The sequence below is a fragment of the Ostrea edulis genome, chromosome 10 (genome assembly GCF_947568905.1).
Source record: "Ostrea edulis chromosome 10, xbOstEdul1.1, whole genome shotgun sequence".
NCBI lineage: Eukaryota > Metazoa > Mollusca > Bivalvia > Ostreida > Ostreidae > Ostrea > Ostrea edulis.
Genome location: NC_079173.1, coordinates 19,113,172 through 19,136,717, shown reverse-complemented (window position 1 = coordinate 19,136,717; position 23,546 = coordinate 19,113,172). Strand labels below are relative to the sequence as shown.

The window sequence follows — 23,546 nt, the reverse complement described above, 5'->3', positions numbered from 1 at the left end:
GTCCGGTACAGAATACCTATTGAAATATAATTACTGTAAATAGCATTCAAGTACCTGTATTTTTGATTATCTTTTAAATACATAATTAATAATAATGCAAAATAATTTAATTCTTATTGTATCCTTGTCTCTGATTGGTCAAATTCCAATTGAGGAACGCAAGTTATTTTTGTATAACCTGGTTTGGTATGGGGATACACCGTCTTGATTAAAGATTGCGACCTTCGGCTTCACAGATAAACGCTTCAAGTCGCTGTTGCTAAGTGAATCATTGCGTGGCTTAGTTGACTTGTATTTTTCCGAGTTTATGTACATTTTGATAAAGCTTCACAGATTATAAAGCGTAAACTGACCCAAACCAGGTTATACTCGTATAACTTACCCCAGAATTAAAGTCATTCCTTAAATAACCAATAGTTCCTCTAGATATAGAATAATTTCTTGAAAGTTGGAAGATAATCATCAAGTTGATTGTGAACTATTTCATTCAACTTTTATTTACAGAAATTATTGCATCTGAAATATTCAAATGAAAAGATATTTGTTGGAAAATAGTTCATATATTAGCATTTAAGTGAATACCGCTCTTAGATGATATGTACTAAATGAATGTAAATCAACATAGTTTGCACTGACTTCTAACCAAACATGGCCAGTTGTGCATGTGAAATATATTGAAGATAAGCGTTGTCAGCTATAAACCCAGCCGATGAACAGGTGAATGCAATGTCTACAGACTTCAATAAGGAAGCACACTTTTGTGTAAGGCCTATTTGGCATGTCATTGTAGTAGATCGATTGATTGGATATTGTTTAACGTCCCTCTCGAGAATATTCCACTCATATCACGGATCCATTGTAGTAGTGTTGCATACTAGCTTTATAGAACTAGTTGGAAGGTCATGTATCTAACACTACTACATCATTCTACTGTACAAAACACATGCATGCTTCACAGGGGCTTGCTGCTGGGTTGTTCGTTGTTTTCTTTTAAAGTAAACAATACTATATTTTGCTACATTATATTTTTAAACAGTAACACGTCCCTGTGCATGACTAAAGAAATTTAGCTTCAGATGACAAGTCCTTTCAATTTGAATTCAATTGTGATGTAAATAGACCCCCCCCCCCAAAAAAAAATCTGTGTGGCAGGGAAAATGCCCAATATCCATGATTTTTAAGACCTAAAACCCTATTTTATTATTTATTCACAAAGGGGAATACAGAGATTTCGGGAATGGATGGTGTGTGTAAAACCTCCAGTGAACATAACAAGATTCCTTTCTACGGCAATATCAGCTGACATATTTCAATCTCTGTTGGATAGGCTGGCAGCAGACCACAGAACCCCAACATAGAATCTGTGTACTGTATGTTCCAGTAAGTTGAGTAACACTAGGCAATTTAATCACTTTTTACTGAAAATATTGGGGACTGTAGGCCTAGTTGTGCCTAATGACTTGGTCTTAAATCATCTTATACATAGCTAAGTAAAAGTATTCTTACTGTGGCTGTTTAGTAAAACACTTTGCTTGCACGTGTGGGATGTTTTCGTCAGACATCTTTGAAAAATCTACCTTCTATGTAAAAAGAGCGCAATCAAGTGCAGTAACTCTTGCTGACTACATGATAAGATTTTTAACACATTAGATCGCAAACCTTTCAAATCAGAGAAAAATTCTGACTTCATTCCCATATTATTGTCATACATGTCAAGAAAAAGGCATCATCATGTTATTCGCTCCGCGTAGCGAATTAGCATGTATTTTACGTACTTAAATATAGCATTTATTCAGTAAATGTGAATGGGTGAGTTTTGCTTTTATAAACGGAATAAATAGCACGAAATAAAAAAGTCAATAGCTAACACGTATAATCAAACATGTAAAACAAATTCGCTCCGCGGAGCAAATAACATGATTATGCCAAGAAAAACAAGGACTCCGTTTTTACTTGAATAAATACTTTCCAAAAAAAAAAATGTTTCCTTCAATTGCTCAGTTTGTTCAGACTCATATAAAAGCTTTGTAGTAATTTAGGTGTACGCTCGCAGTACCTAGCATCCACGTACATTTGCATGACCAAAAGTTGAAGAATGGAATTAAGAATTTATATTGTAAAAGAGGGATTTTTCCAATGACTTAGGGAAAGTCCTTAACATTTTTGTAAAGAACGGTACGTATGTGTGTGTGTGTGTGAAATGCGAAAAACAAATTTGAAAGTCTTTTCTAATCTATTTCTAGCAAATAATCATACATAAATCATACATAAGTATGCTATCAAACATACCTTATCTTTAGAAATATTTGAAAAATACAAAGATACAGGATAACGTATTCCTTTTTATAGCATATATAATAAGCCAGCATCTATCAAGCTTGGTATTGTTTGAAATATGACGAGGTACACCCTAAAGAATTTAATATTAGATTTTGTAATTATGTTTAGGGAATACCTTTCATACCGTGTTGTATTTTTCTGGATATCGCTTAAAATTTTACGTCTCTAATTTTTAACAGTATGGAATTTTATATATGTAGTAACAACAAATGTGGTTTGTTTTCACACAGTTGATACCGCGAAAACAGAATCTAAAGCATGATTAACAATTTGCTGACTTGCCTAGCCATTCTACGTATCACACGCTCATAATCATACAATTGTTGTGAACAGGAAGAAGTATTTCGTTCTTTAATAGATTTTATCAGGCCCTTAACGCTGCAAGGAGAAACAGTTTGTGCAACAAGTTATCGATAAAATTATGCTAAATTTGAATAAATATCCAGAAGCAAGGTTTTCAAATTGGTTCTATCTTATTTCTTTATAAGGTATATATTTAGACACATCAAACGTAACACCTAACTTTGAATTATGTTGATCTATTCATAGTAACATGCTGATCTATTCATAGTAACATGCTGATCTATTCATAGTAACATGCTGATCTATTCATAGTAACAGCATATTATGTTTATTAGTCTTAGGATAAACGCTTTTACTGAAAAACTGCAATTCAAAATTCCAATGGCATATAGACGTGTTTCGAGTTCCTCCGGTACAAAAATAAGATAAAATCTAGCTTTTTTTAAATACTGCATGTGAAAAACTCAGTTGTTATACCACTACAATAAAACCACCCAAAGTCGTCCCGAACCAAGGTTCTGATTATTATAAAACATTTTGGGCAGGTTACACCATCCACAAATATTGTAAATATCAGTATTTCCCTATAATTTATATTCAATATTGCCACCTTATGAAGCGCCACCTATAATCGGTCCTCTCTAGATGAATTCCATATATATTCTTGAAGAAATGCCACCCTTTTCAATAGTATTCGTTATTAATTATTTAAGATATTATGTAAGTCAGTCAAATATTTATGGAAAATAGAAACATTATTCCATCGTTTGCAACAATTATTTATTTAAAATATGTTAAATGAAAGGCTAAGATAACGAACAATGATCAATCTCTTAACTCCTACAGGCAATACAAAACAGAAAGCTGGGCAAACACTGTCCCCTGGACAGAGGTGGGATCAGGTGCCTAGGAGGAGTAACCATCCCCTGATGACCGGACATACTCGTCGTGAGTCCTATATCTTGATCAGGTGAACGTAGTCATTCGTAGTTAAAATCAGTGTCCCTAACAATCAGTATAAAACAAGTCAGACAGCATTTGACCCAATGATAGGTTGTATTGGCAAGCTAGATTGTTATAACGACCATAGAATTTGCGAAATGTTGACTTTAAACGAGACTGTTGAAACCCTTGCACCATCAACTTCTTTGTCAGTAGCCTGCCTCGATTTAATAATTGATCATACGCAGAACAAGCTCTTGCATTTCGAATCAGTTGAGATATATAAACACCATATGCAGATGATAATGGAATATTGCTACATAAATTTGGAAAGCTGACGATGGAGAAGCTGAAATCATCCCGTTCGTCATCAAGTTGAATTGTTAGTTTTCCGTTGATACCTACTTTCAATAAAATATCTAAGTCTGAAGCAAAAGTGGACGATTATTTCGAGTTCAGAGGGATATATTGAATCGACATATGAATAAAAATTATTTATTGCTAATTTCTATATTGGAATATAATTCATCAATATTGGCATTTCGACAGTTTTTATACCCCCATGCAGTTTTTGGCCTGTCCTTCTGTCTGTCGGTAGCAGAACACGTAATACTTTGTCGTATCTTTTACACCATAAAAAGTCAAGATTTCATATCTGGTATGTGTAATTATTAGGACAAGATTTTTCCATTGACACTAACATATTTGACCTTGTGACCATAACATTGACCTTTGACCTACTTTTAGAAAATTTGGATAGTTAGTAATTGATTTCAAATCATAAGAGAATCTCCTTCTATATTTACATACTTACTTACTTAGTCCTCTTCGTGCTGGTTTGCATTTAAGGCTTCCACTAGAGACCTCTGTCTTGAGAACAAGTCTTTATTTGTCCCCAAGTCCATCCTTGTTCCTTCATCTCTCTTTCTGCTGTTCTCCTCCATGTCTCTTTTGTGCGACCTCTTTTTCTCTTCCCTGCTGGTGTCCATTTTAGAGCAACATGTGGGATCGATGTGGGATCCATTCTCAAAACATGGCCTAGCCAGCGCCACCTCCTCTTCTTAATTTCCTCTGATAGTGCTGTTGTTTTAGTTTTGTTGTAAATTTCTCTGTTTGATATTCTATTTGGCAAAAAAACTTTTAGAATTCTTCTTAAACATCTCCTCTGGAAAAGAACAAGTTTATTGCAGATGGTTTTTGTGACTTTCCAGGATTCTGAACCATATACAAGAACTGAAATTACATTGCTATTGAATATCTTGATTTTCGTGTAAAGTTTGATTTTTGAGGAGTTCCAGATTTTCTTTAAACTTGCAAAGGCTCCTCTGGCTTTGGATAGACGGTGGTCAACATCGATTTCTGAGTTTCCATCTTTTCTAATTTTACTTCCCAAATAAATAAAGTCATTTACATCCTCCACTGTCTGGTTGTTGATCAAAATAGGATCTTCTCTTTCCGTGTTTCTTCCAGTATGTTCGTTTTAGCTTGTATATGAATTAGGCGCTGAGAAAGAAGGACAATATCGTCAGTAAAGTCAAAGTCTTCCAAACGTTCCGTGAATATCCATTGCAGGCCCCTGTTTGTGTCTTTTGTAATTTCCTTCATAAGCCAGTCCACACACATGGAGAAGAGAAGCGGTGACAGAAGACAGTCTTGTTTAACTCCTGTTCTAATTTCTAGTTCAGGTGAAAGTTCAGTACCACAAATTACTTTTACTCTAAAATCTGAATATAAAACTTTGATGATGCTAATAATTTTAGATGGGATTCCATAATGAGACAAAATTTTCCATAATGAATTTCTATCTACATATACGTATGCTATCGAATGCTTTCTGGAAGTCAATAAAATTGGCATAAAGTGTGTTGGTCCACTCATTGGTTTGCTCAATTATCTGCCTTAGAGAAAATATCTGGTCACTACAAGATCTTCCTTTTCTAAAACCAGCTTGATTTTTTCGTAAACAGGTATCTACTTCCCTGGTTATTCTATTGAAAACAATTCTACTAAGGAATTTGCTGGTAACAGAAAGCAGCATAATTCCTCTCAAGTTATTACAATCAGATAAGTCGCCTTTCTTTGGTAGTTTGGTTATAAGCTCCATCTTCCAATCATCAGATGTTTCTTCTGTAATCCAAATATTTTCTAGTATACGAGTAAGTGTAGATGGTAAGATATTTGCTTCACATTTTGATAACTCAGCTTGAATTCCATCTTGCCCTGGTGCTTTACCATTTTTTAGAGCTTTTATAGCAGCCTGAACTTCCTGAATAGAAGGTGATTCGATGTTAATATCTAGAAATTATGTGGCAGGTTGAGTAATGGCCGCAACTGCGGGACTGCCTCTGTTTAACACATTCTCAAAATGATCTTTCCATCTTTTCAGTTTCTCTTCATCTCCTGCAATTATTTGTCCAAGTTCATTCTTTACTGCTGTTTCACAGTTGGTAAACCTTCCAGTAAACATTTTTGTGATTCTATATAGCTTTCCAAGGTCTTGACTTGCAGCTGCCATTTCAGCTTCATCTGCTAAATTTTCTATGTAAGCTTGTTTGTCTTTCTTTGTGCTTTTCTTTACCTCCTTATCTAAAGATCTATATCTGTTTTCTAGTTGGTCTTTAATTCTTTCTGATTTTGTTTGAATCAGCCTTTTCTTAACATCCTTCCGTTCATCTATAACTGTCCAGCTGTTCTTAGAAATCCATTCTTCTGATTTCTTTCTTTTGGGTCCCAAGATCTTATCTCCCACTTCACAGACTGTTTTATTAAAGTCATGTATGCTCATTTCTTGTTCATCGTTAAACACACTAAATTTGTTCCTCAGCTCCATTTGGACGTTTCTTTGGATAGATGGTTCTTTTAATTTATCACACTGATAATGACTATCGATATATAGGACTTCGGCGGATATAATCGATCGACAGGGGATGCTTACTCCTTCTTGGAACCTGATCCCACCTCTGTTGTGTCCAGTAACCCGTGTTTCTACTCTTAATTTTGTATTCTTTGAAGGAGTTCTGAGATTGATCACTGTTCGTTATCCTAACCTTTTCATCTTACCGTTTTTTACACTAGAAAGTGACTGAAATATACGATTTAACCATGGTGTAATGATTATAGAATTCAACATTGTAATAAATCTTCAAATCGATTGATATCTAAAACACCTAATATGGTACTCCTGTGTATTCTACCATTAATCATTATTAGTACTAGAAAGGAGAACATAAGATAAAGACACTTAATTGGTTTTGCTTAAATTCTATGGAATGGAATATCGAAGTAAGTTTTCAAGGAGATGTAAGATTTCTGACTCATCAGGAAAACATTATTAAAATCATTATAGTATTTCACTCTAATTTATTCAATATAACTTTGATTGGGAGTTTGTTGTGGATTTCCCTTATCCAATCAGTAGCTATTACCTTTGCATAGCCCTTGTTACAAATATACCAAAATCTGTCCAAAAATAATTAAAATCAATCAGGCATTAAATTCTGTTTCTCCGGTATCAACTGCGTGAAAACAAACAACACCTGTTGTAAATACATGTATAAAATTCCATACCGCTGAAAATTAGAGATGTAAAATTTTAAGCGATATATCCCTGTGAGCTCGAAATAAAGGACACCACAGAGTCCTCCACTTCTGCTTCATATTTAGATATTTTATTGAAAGTAGACATTAACGGCAAACTGACAACTCAACTGTATGACAAACGGGATGATTTCAGCTTCTCCATCGTCAACTTTCCATATTTGTGTAGCAATATTCCATTATCACCTGCATATGGTGTTTATATATCTCAACTGAGTCGATATGCAAGAGCTTGTTCTGGGTATAGTCAGTTTTTAAATCGAGGTAAGCTACTGACAAACAAGTTGATGGTACAGGGATTTCAACAGTCTCGATTGAAGTCAGCATTTCGCAAATTCTATGGTAGTTATAACGATCTAGTTCGTCAATACAACCTCGCATTGGGTCAAATGCTGTCTGACGTGTTTCATACCGATTGTTAAGCCGTTCTTGGCACACTGATTTTGACTGCGGATAACTCCGTTTACCTGATCAGGATATGGGGCTCACGGCGGGTGTGACCGGTCAACAGGGGATGCTTACTCCTCCTAGGCACCTGATCTCACCTCTGGTGTGTCCAGGGGTCCGTGTTTGCCCAAATATATATTTTGTATTGCTTGTAGGAGTTATGAGATTGATCACTGTTCGTTATCTTCACCTTGCATGTAGAAAAACACATGTGGTATGAAAGGTATTCCCTCAACGTGATTATATAACGTGTGTGGAACGTTATATGATAAATGATGGTTTATTGTATTTATTGATAAAAGGAGTAAGGTAGTTTATTTTGTATCTGTATATTCTTCAAATACATTTATATGTAAAACTTATACGGTAACAATTTTGATGCACCAGATGCGCATTTCTACAAATAATGTCTCTCCAGTGATAATCAAGCTGAAATAACAATAAACTTGTAAGAGCTAAAAAGAAAACTAGAGTGCTAAAGACTGCAGTCAAATTCGTCCAAGGATAAGAGCTACGCATGAGGGTTTGAAATGTATTTCTAAATTTTACTCCAGCAATTCAATATACATCCATATTTTCAAGCTAGCCACGATGTACTTAGCTACTGGGATGTAGAGACCCTCGGGGATTAACAGTCCACTGGCAGAGGTTTCGACCCAGGGGTCGAAATGTAAAACTAATGCGCTACCAATTTTGATCACCAGATGCGCATTTCGACAAATAATGTCTCTTTAGTGATGCTCAAATTTTAAGTGTATGCTAATATTTCGCATTGTGATATATATATATATATATATATATATATATATATATATATATATATATATATGTGTCTGTGTGTCTGTGTGTATTAAAAGAAATAGAATAAACAGTACACAAAGTTAAAAATTTAACGCAAGCGCTTTCATTTTATAATCCTCAGGCGTTACATTTTAAAATATTTTATATATTTATATATATATATATATATATATATATATATATATATATACACCGCCCATCTCTTTGATAATGTGAATTTTACGAGGATGTTAGAAGATAACCGACTTGCCACATATTTTAAAAGCTTCTCATTTTACATTTATTGAACCATAGATTCAATAGAATGGTAGATTGTCATAGATGCATGTGTATTTAAAATTTAATACGCTTTACCCGTAAAACAGCGAAACTAACTTAACGAAAATTGATTCAATCACATATTGGTGGCTTCATAAATTATTTTTCAGGAATATAATTCTATACATGTATTTTGTACAAATGTTTTAAGAAAACATGTATAACACAAATATTAAAGTAGGAAAAGGATTAAAGACTTGCATTAGCAAACTCTTTATAAAATGAGAGAGAGAGAGAGAGAGAGAGAGAGAGAGAGAGAGAGAGAGAGAGAGAACTATTTAACATTACTGACTGCAAAAACGGTCACAGGTATGTGTATACATGTATTTGTTACATAACACTTCTCGTCTATTTCAATATGGGGAGGGGGCACTCGGTCTCCTGATTCACTATGATCCATAGTCATAATGAACCTCTCCTATTTGAAGATCTAAACCCACTGAATGGTTAACCCTTTTATGCACTTCCTTTCAAATAAACATAAAATGTGCCTCGATCAATTTCTTATGATTTATCTTTACTCATTTTATTGTCTGACCATGTGTACATTTTATATTAATTTTAAATCAGAAATTAATTCCTGAAAAATCATTCATATTTAAAGTACCCCCCCCCCCCCATTTTTTTTGTTAGATGAAAGTCCTCAATTATATTTGAAAATTTTTAATTCTTTTTTATTTTTTTAACAGATTTTACAGACGTCGTGCATATTGGAGATCTGGTAATAGCTTGGGAAAAACAATCGGAAAGTTCTTCTATCCTGCGTTGTGACTATGATAAGAAATCATTCCATCACAACAATACCCTTTGATATTAATTTGAATGTGTGATAAATATTAATGCATTTTTCATAAGTGATATTAATAAATATAAACAAGTAAACATAGTTTAATGTTCAGTTTTTATATTGTACATAACATATAATCAATGTTAAATCCAAAAGGTCTACTGGCCCAGTCACCTGAGTTTGACACATGTTGGTAGGAATTTGTGATCGGGGCAGGAGAATGACCAACAACATCCATTTTTAAAAATTTCGTCCCTTTCCCCTCCTAAAAATTGTCATTTCCCCTCAATTTTGCTTCATTTTTCCCAATAATAAAATTATGCAAGTAAAAAGTATTTGAAAAAAAAAATTAAACATTTGATGTGTAATATGTGTAAAATAAAAATAATATAATGTTTGATATGATTTTGAAACTTATTTGGGACAAAATTGATTTCTCCCAATTTAAATGGAATGTCGATAATTTTTCCCAATTGGAAAGCCACAGGACCCTTGTAAAGAATGTAGAAAAATCACTGAATAATGAGTCAGTGCTATACTTGTTAGGGTAGTAATGCACTGGCAATTCGAATGTGCATTGATATCTTACCCGAATATTTTTATTTTGTTACAATTTTGGTTTTCGATAAGAATTTTAGGTCACATAGGTAATCTCTGGTGACCTGTCTTCTGAGTAAATTTAGGTAACAATTGAACATTTTGAACTGATAACTATCCTTTCAATATTTTTTTTTTAAATTTGGTATGAACCATTTTTGGGGCAAAAACTGTACATCATAAAGGAAAACTAAGTGCATAGTGATGTACAGCAGGGATACCTTTACGAAAATTGTAAATTTCATAATCCCTAGGGTACAAGTTCTGTCACAGGGCAAGGTCAAACTTGGTACAAATGTATGTACATGTAGTGTTTATGTGTATTACTAAACATTTAAAAAGGAAATCTTCTTTAATGCTATCAGTACTAACTTGAAACACAGTGGATATTTAGGAGTTTGTCATTAGGATGGTGCCAAAATGGTCAGTGATGACATTTATTAACAATTAAACATTTTAGATTTTCTTCTTACACATGTAACTACAAGTTGTAAATTATGGGGCTTCTGCACCCCCAGGGCCTTAAGGGCAGGGTAAAAACTCATTCTTTGACTATTATTCGAAAATCCACCCATCTGTAAGAAAAACGTATGCATAGTCAAGTAGAGGAGGAAGGCCTTTACTAAAAATGTAGATGTAATAATCCAAGGGTTAGGTTTCTGACTCTGGGGTAAGTCCAAACTTGGTATACATAGTGCATATGTTTTAAGGTAATTCCACCCCTCTAGAATTATAGGTTCAATCTTATATTTGATTAATGATTATCTTAGTAAAAAATAAAAATGATAAGATAAGTATGTTGCAGCATTGATAAAAAGATTTATCAATTAGCACGCATATACCTGCTATTATGTCAGAAAATTACAATTTTCCTCAAATACATTTCATTATTACAAAAACTTGTTAAAACGATATAATGGTATTCATAACAATTTCATGAAACTGTTTCTTTAAAAAAATATATACAAGATGTTTGTGAAAAGTAAAGGAAATCTATGCATAAAAAAATGATAAATAATTTAATGAAAAAAGAGTTATTACCCTTGGATTCTGTATTTTGAAACTCATACGTGACTTGAAATATCTTATGGTTAACAAGATTTTTTACAATAACTATTGAAAAAGACTTTAACAAAATTTAGGTTAGGTTTCCTTCGTCACAGGAGAGTGGAACTACGTTAAACAATTATAAAATATCTTTTTTAAAGGTTGATATTAACTTCAAACTAGATTAATATGTGGTAGTCCTTAACCAAAATTGTAAATTTCAAGATTTCCTGGACAAGGGTTTAGTTTCCAGGATAAGGCCAAAATTATAGTAGCAATTATTGTCTTAATTGTGATATGGTAAATAACTAAATGCATGCTTATTAGAAGCAGAAAAGGATATACCAAAAGTGGTGATTTACACAACCCCAGGGTTATGACTGTAGACAGGTCCAAAGTAGTCATATTATTTAATGTTGTATATATAACCTCTCCTTATTAGTGAAATATTCTCGAGAGGGACATTAAACAATACACAATCAATCATCTGGACTGTATAGGCACTTTCGGGGCATTTAAGTTTTATGAACACATCTTGTTTTATTCTGTTTTGTATGTTAGGATTTAATTTAGGTATCCAGAACAGGAATTTTTCTCAAGATTTCATAATCCTTGGGGCTAGTGATACTTTTAACTAATTCTCATGTACCCAATAAAGCATGTGGGCCTTTCACTTCATAAAATGCATTAAATTTTGATTGATATGTCTTTTGTAATTTTTCATGAAATGGATGAAAATCCTATATGTTTTATTAATATTTGACCAGGAACCATACTTGAAAATGATTTGTATGACATGCCAGTTTTTGCTACAACGTAACAATTATATAATAAATAAATTTCATGTTAAAGTTAACTTTTAAATTGTCTTTTATGTACTGTTTTGAAAGTAATTATTTTGTATAACATTATTCGTGTACAGTGCAAATGGTGGTTATTTAAATGAATGCGAATAACATGATCAAAGTTAATTAATATTGCTATGGATAATTTGTTGGACTCTTTAAAGATTATCAATTAGTCTAAATTGCTGGTTGAATAGATAAAGAGATTTATCAGAGCCAAATACTCTACAACTTTTTGTGCAAATTGAATGGAAATGCATTGTCAGGTAGAATTTTAGTGAGAGCAAACTTGAATAATTAAATCGTATTCCAAGATAGGTTGTCCCCCAAAACAGTAGCCACACAAAGGTTATAAATGTTTGAAAATTGACCGACATTTCATCTGTGCTGGAAATCAATCGCATGCAATTTTTGCATAATTGTAGTTTAAATGCCGTCTCTCTAAAGTCTTCAGCTGGTTTGGAAAATACTGTCCACCTTCTGGTGGAATTGTATATTATATGAATATACAATGTCTGCCCAAGGCATACTGCGCATATAAAATATATTGTCTACCTTACGATGGAATTGTATAAAATTATATACAATGTCTGCCTAAGGACTACTACGGATATCTGAAAACTTTGGCAGACATCATAAATTGTATATCTTTCATTCTTGATATATTATCGTTAATTGATTTGAAAATTACAAATAGGGTGATAGCTAAACAAAATGATCGAATGCATGATGAAAAATGTTGAAGTTTATACATGGAATATATATGTCTGCCTAAGTATGATTTTATGGATGTGCGCCTGCCTAATGTTGAAAGCAGATATATATATATATATATATATATATATATATATATATATATATATATATATATATATATATATTGAAAAGCATGAAAATATAGTTTGAACAACGACAATGAATATTCTGTTCTCCTACCGTGTAGGCCGCGGGCACGACCAATCGTAACATAAGCATATAATCAGATGGTGCTTCCTCTAGTACTGCAACGTCTAAAGCCTAGTATAAATATGGCAATAAAAATCAATGCCAGTGGCAGATCTGTAGGGGTTAAAAGGATCGCAACCCCATTTTGTTCGAATGAAAAAGGTCATTATTTCCCATTTTGGGGTTGTCGATCTCCTTCCTTTGGCGTAAAAGGTACACACGTGGGGAGCAATTACCCTCTCCCTTTCAAAATGTTCTGGATCCACCGATGAATGATATAAATATGGCAGCAAAACATTGATGCTTACAAATTTTAATGTCGTTTTTCATTTCAAAAGGGCAGTGTAACTTCACAAAGAATGCCCATTTTAAGATATGAATAACAAATTGATATATTACTTCATTGAGCGTTCCAGATGTTAATCAAAGGTGAAGCTGTCTGACGTGTTTCATACCGATTGTTAAGCCGTTTTGGCACACTGATTTTGACTGCGGATAACTCCATTTACCTGATCAGGGTATAGGGCTCACGGCGGGTGTGACCGGTCAACAGGGGATGCTTACTCCTCCTAGGCACCTGATCTCACCTCTGGTGTGTCCAGGGGTCCGTGTTTGCCCAACTATCTATTTTGTATTGCTTGTAGGAGTTATGAGATTGCTCACTGTTCGTTATCTTCACCTTGCATGTACATATGAATAGATTAAACTCCATAACATTTATCGTTTTGTTTAAAAGAACACTAAAACAGTTTTCCAGAAACGATTTAGAACATGTTTATATTTTCTTCTTTATTGTTGACCACAGGAGCGGTGGATATATTTGTGGTTGTGTTAGAAGGTGCGCATCAGAAGTGAAAGATAATTTTATATTCTTTCGGCAGAATAATCCCTTAACGATAACCTGCTTAAAAGTTCGAAATAAAAATTGTTTTAGAAATATATGAATATAAGTAATGATTACTATAATCAATGTGTTTCTTTTTATTCATTATCAAACAACTCCCATCTCTGGTATATCTAGGGGTCCGTGTTTGCGCACTTTCTATTTTGTATTCCTGATAAGAGTTATGAAATTCATCACTGTTCATTATCATCACATTTCAGTTGTATTAATCATCAGAGTCAGTTGTTAATATTGATTGTTTAACCTTGATATCAGCGAAGTTGTTTAACTGGTGTATTCATAATTTGCAGGGAAGATGTAGATAAAAGCCTCCATTTCACTTGCCAAAATAAAATGAATGTCGGATATTGAAATCACAAAACTTTCAGGATTTGTTTATATCTAGTGGCTGATAAAGGATTTGTCATGGATAATTTACTGAAAGGCACAGGCATAGTTATTGCAACCCCTCGTTTCTTGTGTAGTAATGGACAGTTTTCAAAAGCACAAATTGAAGACAATCAAAGATTGTCTCGCTTAAGATTCACTTCCCATATTTATTTAGCAATATTCCATAATCACCTGCAAATGGTGTTTGTATATCTCAACTGATTCGATAAGCAAGAGCTTGTTTTGTATATGGTCAGTTTTTAAATCGAAGAAATTTACTGCCAAACAAGTTGGTGGTAAAGGGCTTTCAACAGTATTGTTTAAAGACAACATTTCGCAAATTCTATGGTCGTTATAACGATCTAGTTTGCCAATACAACCTACCATTGGGTCAAATGCTGTCTGATTTGTTTCATACCGATTGTTAGACCGTTCTTGGCGCACTGATTTTGACTACGGATAACTCCGTTTACCTGATCAAGATATAACGCTCACGGCGGGTGTGACCGATCGACAGGGATGCCTACTCCTAAGCACCTGATTCCACATCTGGTGTGTCCAGGGTCCGTGTTTCCCCAATTCTCTATTTTGTATTGCTTGTAGGAGTTATGAGATTGATCACTGTTCGTTATCTTCACCTTTCATTAACATCTGCAACGCCCAATGAAGTAATATATCAATTTCATAAAGACAGTAAAAGAGTACCGCCTTTTGCAGTTTACCGTCCACTTTCCATTGCAGGTACAGTAAATCAGTTATGTACAATTGCAAATCGAAGATCATAAATAAAGCCTAACAGTTAAGACTTGTCATGTTGCATCTACTTATATTAACAAAAAATAATGTTTAACAGTTTGATTCAAATTATAATGAAGAAAAATACATCACGTTTGTTTCTGTACACTGCGGAAAAATCATCATCGAATGTCTCCAAATGTACATCATTTTCTAACCATTCTAAAACATCGCACCACTGAAGTCCAGTCACTCCCACTTGCATTTCTATTTGATAGTAATAGTTGTAATTTTTTCAATTGCAATTTGCCATCAATATTTGCTGGACAATTTACTTTTCCTTAGTTGTCAGTATTTGAACATTTTATTTCTAAACGTGCATGGCAAGGTTTTCTGTCTGGCAAATACACCTTTCTGTCAGGGATCGCAGCAAATCAGTGGGCATAAGGACTGACAACAACACCGCATGGAAACATTTCTACAATAAAACATTTATAACATATTCAAATTTTAGATTGCTACTATATATCTACTATTTATTGATGATCACTAATTATTGTGAATTTTGCATATGTGTGTACTGTTACCCAAATCCTGTACTGACAATGTATATATTGCATCCATCCAGCTTTGGGGAGAATAAGATGGCTAACTTATTTCATTGTATCTCACTGTACAAATATGCAGTATTATCTTCACAATGCAATGTTTCATAGCCGCCGTCTGTACATGTCTCGTAGACTTGAGACAGTCCGGGATCTTCTCACCATCTGACGAACGATGGGCAGGTTAATTAATTCATAATATATTTAACTACATTTCTGCAAGACAACCTACTATCAAATGATGATTCTATCTTTAGAGAAGTAATATGCACTGCGTTTTTGATAACGTCAAAATCTTTTTTCTTAAAATGAAGACGCCCACATGCCTTAATGATCACTAGAGTACCATAGCCCATACATGCACCCGTCTCATATTTGTATTTAAGATTTATTCTGGCTTTGAACCCTACTCCGAGGTAAAAAAAAAAAACCGTAAAATTGTTGGCAAACTGTTTTGTAATTATCAATTATATTCCCCCCCAACCCGACTCTTGCCCCAGTGTCATGATATCTATGATTTTGGTACCAGAATGATCCTCTCTCTGAGTTATGTCTACTCAGTTTTCACTGAACATCATATCCAGATTTTTGTCACACCCTTCTGTAAAAACCCCAGCCCCGGTGGTGTCATGAAATGTACAATTTACGTAGACAGCTTTTAAATAGACATATCTTTCTAATGTTTTGCTAGATGTGCCAAACAAATTGATGGTACAGGGGTTTCAACAGTCTCCATTGAATCTGGATTTCGCAATTTCTATGGTCGTTATTGCGATCTAGTTCGTCAATACAACCTATCATTGGGTCAGATGCTGTCTGACGTGTTTCATACCGCCTGTTAGGCCGTTCTTGGCACACTGATTTTGACTACGGATAACTCCGTTTACCTGATCAGGATATACGGCTTACGGCGGGTGTGACCGATCGACAGGGGATGCTTACTCTTCCTAGGCACCTGGTCACACCCCTGGTGTATGCAGGGGTCCGTGTTTGTCCATCTATTTATTTTGTATTACATATGGGAGTAATGGGATTGATCACTGTTCGTTATCTTCGCTTTTCATGTTTGGAAGTAAATAAGATTTTTAAAACTTTGGCAGTTTAGCCTTGCCCTTAAAGCCTCTGGGTGCAAGAGACATGAAATTAATAATTTAGGTTGCTCCTACAACAAAATGATTAAAACCAAATTTAGAAAAATGGGGAAATATTTTTCAAGAACTTTGAAATGTTTAATTATTAACACGCGACGGATGAGGACGGAAGGATTTGATGGCTAATGATCACCTGGGTAACTTAGGTGACGTAGTAAGATCATGATAAAAATAGGGTGAAAAGTACCTGCTCGTCACTTAGCAATTTCCCCAGCGTTTGAAGCAGGTATCATGTATTTCCTTATGTTGTGCCATTTTGGATTATTGCACTGGAATTCCTTCTCAATTTCTTCACATTCCATCTCTCTTATTTTGAGTGATTCATAGACCTTCAGTTATTTCTCATTAAATACAAAACTGATATTGCCTGACTTTGAAATTTGCACTGGGTTGGAAAGTAGTTGTCACCCATTCAGATTAAAATAGATATATTGAACAGTTTCTACTAAATGCTCAAAGTACTCCCCTTTGGAAAATTTCCAAATTGAGTGTCAACTTACTCTGATCTCTTCTCAACAAGCTTTGTTACATCTTAAGCATGGGTCCTGTTGCAGGATTACTTAAAAGTGAATATAATACGAATTTTACTGCCCCCTCCCTCATTGAAAGTTTATGCCGAAAGTATCTATATATACTTGCAAGATATTGCCACTGATAGAAAAGTGTAAAATCACACCACCATCCAACTGTCCAGTTTTTCCATTACCGCAAGGTTAATTGCACGAGATTTGACGAATATATCAATTAATGACAACCGTCAGAGATCAGCATCAGAATACACCTCAAAATGTCAGAGCCCTTGAAATTTCCATGATGTTTGGTCTGAGGCGGACATAAAATGAAGTAGACGGCCATTTTAAACCAATGTTAAGACTAAAGGACACATCTCATGTTTTCAAAATATATAGAATTACATACAATTTGTCTTCCTTATGCTTATAGTAATCAATAATAATAGTTCATTCGCCGAAATATTGCGATAATTAATCGCAATACAGACTAAGCCCATATTTCAAAAAGTCTAGTTAATTAGTTATGTAGTCACGTGGTATGGTGACGTCACATGCGCCCTTCTTCGATTAACTGATTGTGAAATAGTGTGAGATATTAAAAAACTCAGCTTTCAGGGGCCTAATTTATTCACCATGGGCAACATTTAAATCGATGTTGACATATTTCCCAAGTCTTATATGTTTTAGCTACCAGGACATACAAATAACGATGTACCCAAAGATAAGGAAAGCGAGTATGAAATCGGCAATATTGCGAGTAAATAATGTTTATATGGGTCGCTGTCTACAAACTGTTTGGTAATGTTATTTCTTTATACATCTGTAATTGGCGCTGTTTTTTCTAAAATAAAAATTACAATAATTATTTATTTTTGGATTGGACTCGTGACCAATTATAGTACGTTACACTGTTGACAACTAGGCCCTAAGTCAAGCTACTGTCACGGGTGCATTTCGGAAAGAAAAAAAGAAGAAAAACAAAAACCACACAAATCAATAAAAATAATCAAATTTAAAGTAGAAATCACAATATTCTATATCAATAAATCAATCTTATTATTTTTGAATTGTAATCTGCACGTCGTTAGGACGTGGGAGCAAGGCGCTATACTGACGTACTCAAGATGTTAGAGTTCAATGAGAAATAATTTTATAATTCAATCTAAAGCTGGGAAATACAATATTCTATTATTTATAGATAAAACTTCAATTGGTTTGTATATTTAAATTTTATTGTAAATCTACCAGTTGGTAGAAACTGGGACCACAAGTTACATTGTATATATACATTATGTATTGTTACAAGGTGAAGGTCAGTTGATCCGAGTGTGTATTGAATTTGGAGATCAAAACAGAATGCAGATTGTAGACCTACCAGTGATTATAGATTCGATCTATCCATTTCCTCGCAGTTTATCTGAGTCTCTGTCCAAGTGGTTTTTGAAAATGTGACTGGGTGTTTTTATAAAGGTAAAGTTCTTGCTCTAACAAAAGAAATTATCCACGTCTTTTTTCTCATACCTTCCTTCGACAATTGAAAAATACTCAGTCTAAATCCTTTCTACCGACAACTAGTACACCCTTACACGGCACAAAAAATCGTGATAATTTGCTTTTTGTCGATTAAATTTAATCTGTCTATGAAATGACTAATAGATGTTTTCAAACCTAGGGGCGCATATGACGTCACACATAATGGCGCAAAAATAACGATAGTAAATATGCATATCGCAAGATTTGAATTTTATCGCTTTCAAACTCGAAAACTACCAAACTATTTCATTAAAAACACATTTAAAGTAGTTATAAACATGAAAAGAATAAATTTGCTGACAAAATGAAAATTTTAACATACTTTGTGTTCTCTAACCCAGGTACTGGAGGTGGATTAAAGTTAACACAGAATTGATACAACGTTAACGCAAACTCGCTTTTGAAAAACAGTTAATCGCATGGTTAAATTCTACACAGAAGTTAACACTGAGTTCACACCGTGTAAAGTCCACCATCTTTCGAAAATCAGGCCCAGATCACGATATGGGTTCACTGTGGGTGTGATCGCTCAATAGGGTTTCTTACTCCTCCTAAGAACCTGCTTCCAACTTTGGTGTGGTTAAAGGCCCGTATTTGCTGTTCTCTTAATTTTGTATCCCTTATGGGATTTATGAGATTAATCACTGTCCGTTATCTTCATTTGTTTATATTTTATGTTTAGGTGAGTTAGCGAAATGTTTTCGTGATATAAGGTATTTATTTTTTTCCGTATATATGTTGTTATGACAAGGGGATTACCATTCTTGTGAGAAATGCATGCAAATGAATGTGGCCGGTCGACAGGGTATGCTTACCCGTCCTAGGCACCTGGACCCACCTATGGTATATCCAAAGGCTCCTATGTTCCCAACTCCCTATTTTATAGTCTTTATAAGAGTTATGAGAGAAATCCCTGTTCGTTATCTTCAGCTTTCAATACTTTGTGAATATTTTCCTTCCATTAAAACGTTTCACACAAACATTGTTCTGTTTGACTAAGTAGTTTTCGATCATCTAAATTCTAAACCATTATTGTATCAGTAAAGGTGATTGTGAGGAAACCCCATCGCTGCTACATGCGTAATAACAAACGAAAGAGCCAATGTATCTAGAATTTTATTACAGTTTGGTTTATAGTTTGAAAAGACTCGTGCTCAATCCTGTAAAACGTGTAAATATTGTACTGTGATATTCCAACAACGTAACAACATGATATATATAGCCAGGGCTACATATAATGCTCATATAAAGACATGGTAGAAAATTAGATATACCAATCAGGTCAAATGCGCTATTTAGCAATGCAACCAAAAATAAAAATAATATGAATACTATATTTTTTCCCAAACAATGAATGCTTATTATGACGAATATATGTACGGTTCATTCATGATCCAACCAATGCTGTGTCCAGGGTTCCATGTTTGCCCAACTATATAATTCGTATTGCTAATGGGACTTATACGATTGATCATTGTTCGTTATCGTCACCTTTCAAAGCTTCAAATTTAAGAAATATAAATCTGCATAATGTTCCCCGTATGTAAAAACAGTCATGCACCTACGTTTGATAATATATGATTTCAAGAATGTACGGATCTTGATTTAATAACAGTTTTAATTTTGTATATTGTTGATGCAGTATATTTAATTAGATCGTCTCTTGTAGTCAGTTAACTGAAACTTCTGGCGCGTTGCATATATTTCAGTCATATCGCAGTGGTGATTAAAAAGCCAAACTCTGCATAGGTGTTGAAGATTTCTATTAGCCGTGGCTTACTACTTCGATTCTCTTCTTTTCAAAACATTGGATAAATGACAAAATCACAAATAAAACATACATTATGGAAAAGTTAATGAGGAAACAAAGGTGGTAGTTAACAAATGGAAGTTTCAACCAATTATTTCAACTCCGCCATGCATAAATAAAATATTTTATTCAAACACAACGTAAAGTTCTCGCCAGTGGACCACAGATTATTGCAACACGTATGTTATCGTTTATTTACGATTACAGACAGTATATCGTGTATCGCCACATAGTTATCACATGTATACACTCCTCAACATATTGATAGAAATTAAGTTTAATATCTACATCTTAAATCGAGTGTACACAATTCTGTGTCCGTCCTGTTGGTTGGTTTCCTGTGGAATTTTTGTGGATCTGATTATGGCCGATGCACCTCCTGTAATGTATTGCAACACTCAATGTATTGATTTTAAAACTATTCATTGATGTATTCAATAAAATGAAACGATGCATGGTTCTATGATATCTTCAATCATAAATTGTACCGTGATCCGATTTAGAATAGGTCCTCAGTATCCCTGCTTGTCGTAAGAGGCGACTAAATGGGGCGGTCCTTCGGATAAGACAACAAAACCCGAGGCCCTGTGTCACAGCAGGTGTGACAGAATAAATACCCCCTGCTCAAAGGTTGTGAACGCCAATCATAGGCCTAAATTTTGAAGCCCTTCACCGGCATTGGTGACGTCTCCATCTGAGTAAGAAATTCTGAAGATGGAAATAAAACAATTTACAATCAATCAATTGTCATGCAGATATTTAGTAAATGACTCTACTGTGTTTGAACTGATCAGGTGTTTCCTCTGTATATTCTTGATTAGCATTGCTAATGGTTTACAATGATATGGTGATTGTTATTTTTCTGGTCATTTAGAACGAACGAGTTCTGAACGAAAATCCATGATCAATTGAAAGAGACGAACTGAGAATAAATACCATGAGAAAGTTTTGTCATCCTGTGGCACTTTTCACTTGAAGTAGTTTCAGTTCACCATGGGGAATGCGGGTTCTGCATCAGCCACATCATTTGAGATTGGGGTGAAAAACTCTACTATGAATACTTCTGAATCCTACTAGTTGCGGGGGTACTAATGAGTTCTGATCATCCTTTGAAATATCAGTGTTACCATGTGCTTTTAAAAATAAAAATGATATAAATCACATTAAATACGGACAAAATATACAAGTGTGGCTAAAATCTAAGTTTCGTGCAATAAGTGACACCTGCACAATCATCAACACCGTTGTTTAAATGTTTTAGACTTGCATAATCAGGAAAAAAACTCAAATGCATTTTTTTTAAAATTCCAGTAGGGTTTCTTACATGGATTCTACGAAAATGAAAATGGGTGATGCCAACACTCAGACCGGATAATGGACGGCTTGTGATTGTAGGTTATCATAAAAAAAACTTAAATCCACAAAAAGAACAAAAGAAAAAAATAGATAGATTAAGAAAAAAAAAATAAACCTACAAAAACCTAAGTCCGAAAAAGACTAGAATTGGAATTCAATTTTTCAAAGTTTAGTACATTTCTTTTTCTGGCCACCAAGTCGACAAAAGATTTAAAAAGCCCATCCAATTAAAACAACCCCCCCCCCCCCTTGCTTAACTTGATCTATAAAAATAAATCATGTCCTCAACAATTTTTCTCCAAGCACAGGTTTTTTAAAACGAAAATGTGTTTGATTAAGCTAGATATTCTTAAGATAATTGAAATTGAAATCTGATTATACTTCAAATAATTGATATACATAATCATATATCATATAGAATTTAAAGCAAACGGATGTGGTGTTTGTAAATGGTTTGCCTCTGTGATCGATTTATGCAAAGTGAAAGTTCATGCATGTACCGATATCCTGCGAATGTGTTAAACCCAAAAGAAATACCGCGTTTTAGCAAACCCAACTAAAATAAGCCAACTTTTAAAATTTAAATTACATGGTGGATTCACTGAACACTTTCCAACAAACCAAGCCATTGATGTATTGCAGACTGATAACAAATGCATGTGGTTCTCTGACATTCAGAAGTTTTTCTGTCACATTTGGGATTGGGCTGTAGTGAGTTAGTTTCGAAAAACTGATTTGCTCATAATGGACCTACACTTTTCTGATCTTAATTGATATTAATTCAGATGATGTTGTCTTGCATCCATAATATCAGTTAAAACAATTGAATTAAATTTGATATTTCAAACGTAAAGATCTAAAATCAACTACAAATTGGATTCAATTAAGATGTTTTAAAAATATTTTTCATATCTAAAGCCTTTATGATCTTCTTAAGAAGTTACCCTATTCATGTTTGTCACATTTAATAGTAAATAACAACAAGCAATATGTAACGGAAAAAAGCAAGTATCATATAGATAGGCAATATGTCTTCCGTAGCTACGGAGACTGCAAAGCTTACATTGTCATTCCTCGGAATGATAAGTGGTTAACGGATAAGAGTAACAGAGTGAGACACCAGTCCATCACAGTCTAAGCTCTCCCTCCAACCGAAGCCAATACTAATTCAATGTACAGCCGAGTGAACTGGAGTGGCAGTCGTGGTATGTCCAGTGGGCAGGGCGCCAATCATCAAATGGCGACATTGCTCCTTTTTTTACTGTTGATATAATGCTTATCTGTAACAAAGAAGGAACAATTTGGAGCAGTCAACATAGCACTACATTCCATTTCACTGTACCATCTCATTTCCCTGTATTAGAAGCCTTGTGTTAAAATCAACATTATTGTGGTCTAATAGTTAAAAAAAATGTGGATTTGATACTGCTCTTTTTATCATAAAACTGTTCAGCAGGATGAGTGAGGTGTTATTGTGAATACCACAATGAGTACGAAATAAATGGTGAGTTCCAGAAGAGGAAAGGATTTTTTTTTGGTGTGAATATGCATACATATCCATTAAATTGTTAAATATTGATCATGTATCGTATTTTTTATGTG

General features: G+C 34.1%; 1 protein-coding gene and 1 long non-coding RNA gene across 2 annotated transcripts in view; both read right to left on the bottom strand.

Annotated features, from left to right (window-relative positions):
- The window catches only part of LOC130051024 (vasorin-like), a 291,342-nt gene that overhangs the window by 61,813 nt on the left and 205,983 nt on the right, over positions 1-23,546 (bottom strand). The gene's annotated exons all lie outside the window — the stretch shown is intronic.
- LOC125667722 (uncharacterized) lies at positions 21,071-23,220 on the bottom strand. The gene is made up of 3 exons (XR_008799414.1): positions 23,008-23,220; positions 21,525-21,695; positions 21,071-21,282 (listed from the first exon to the last, which is right to left on the bottom strand). It is a non-coding gene; the product is annotated as an uncharacterized LOC125667722 (long non-coding RNA).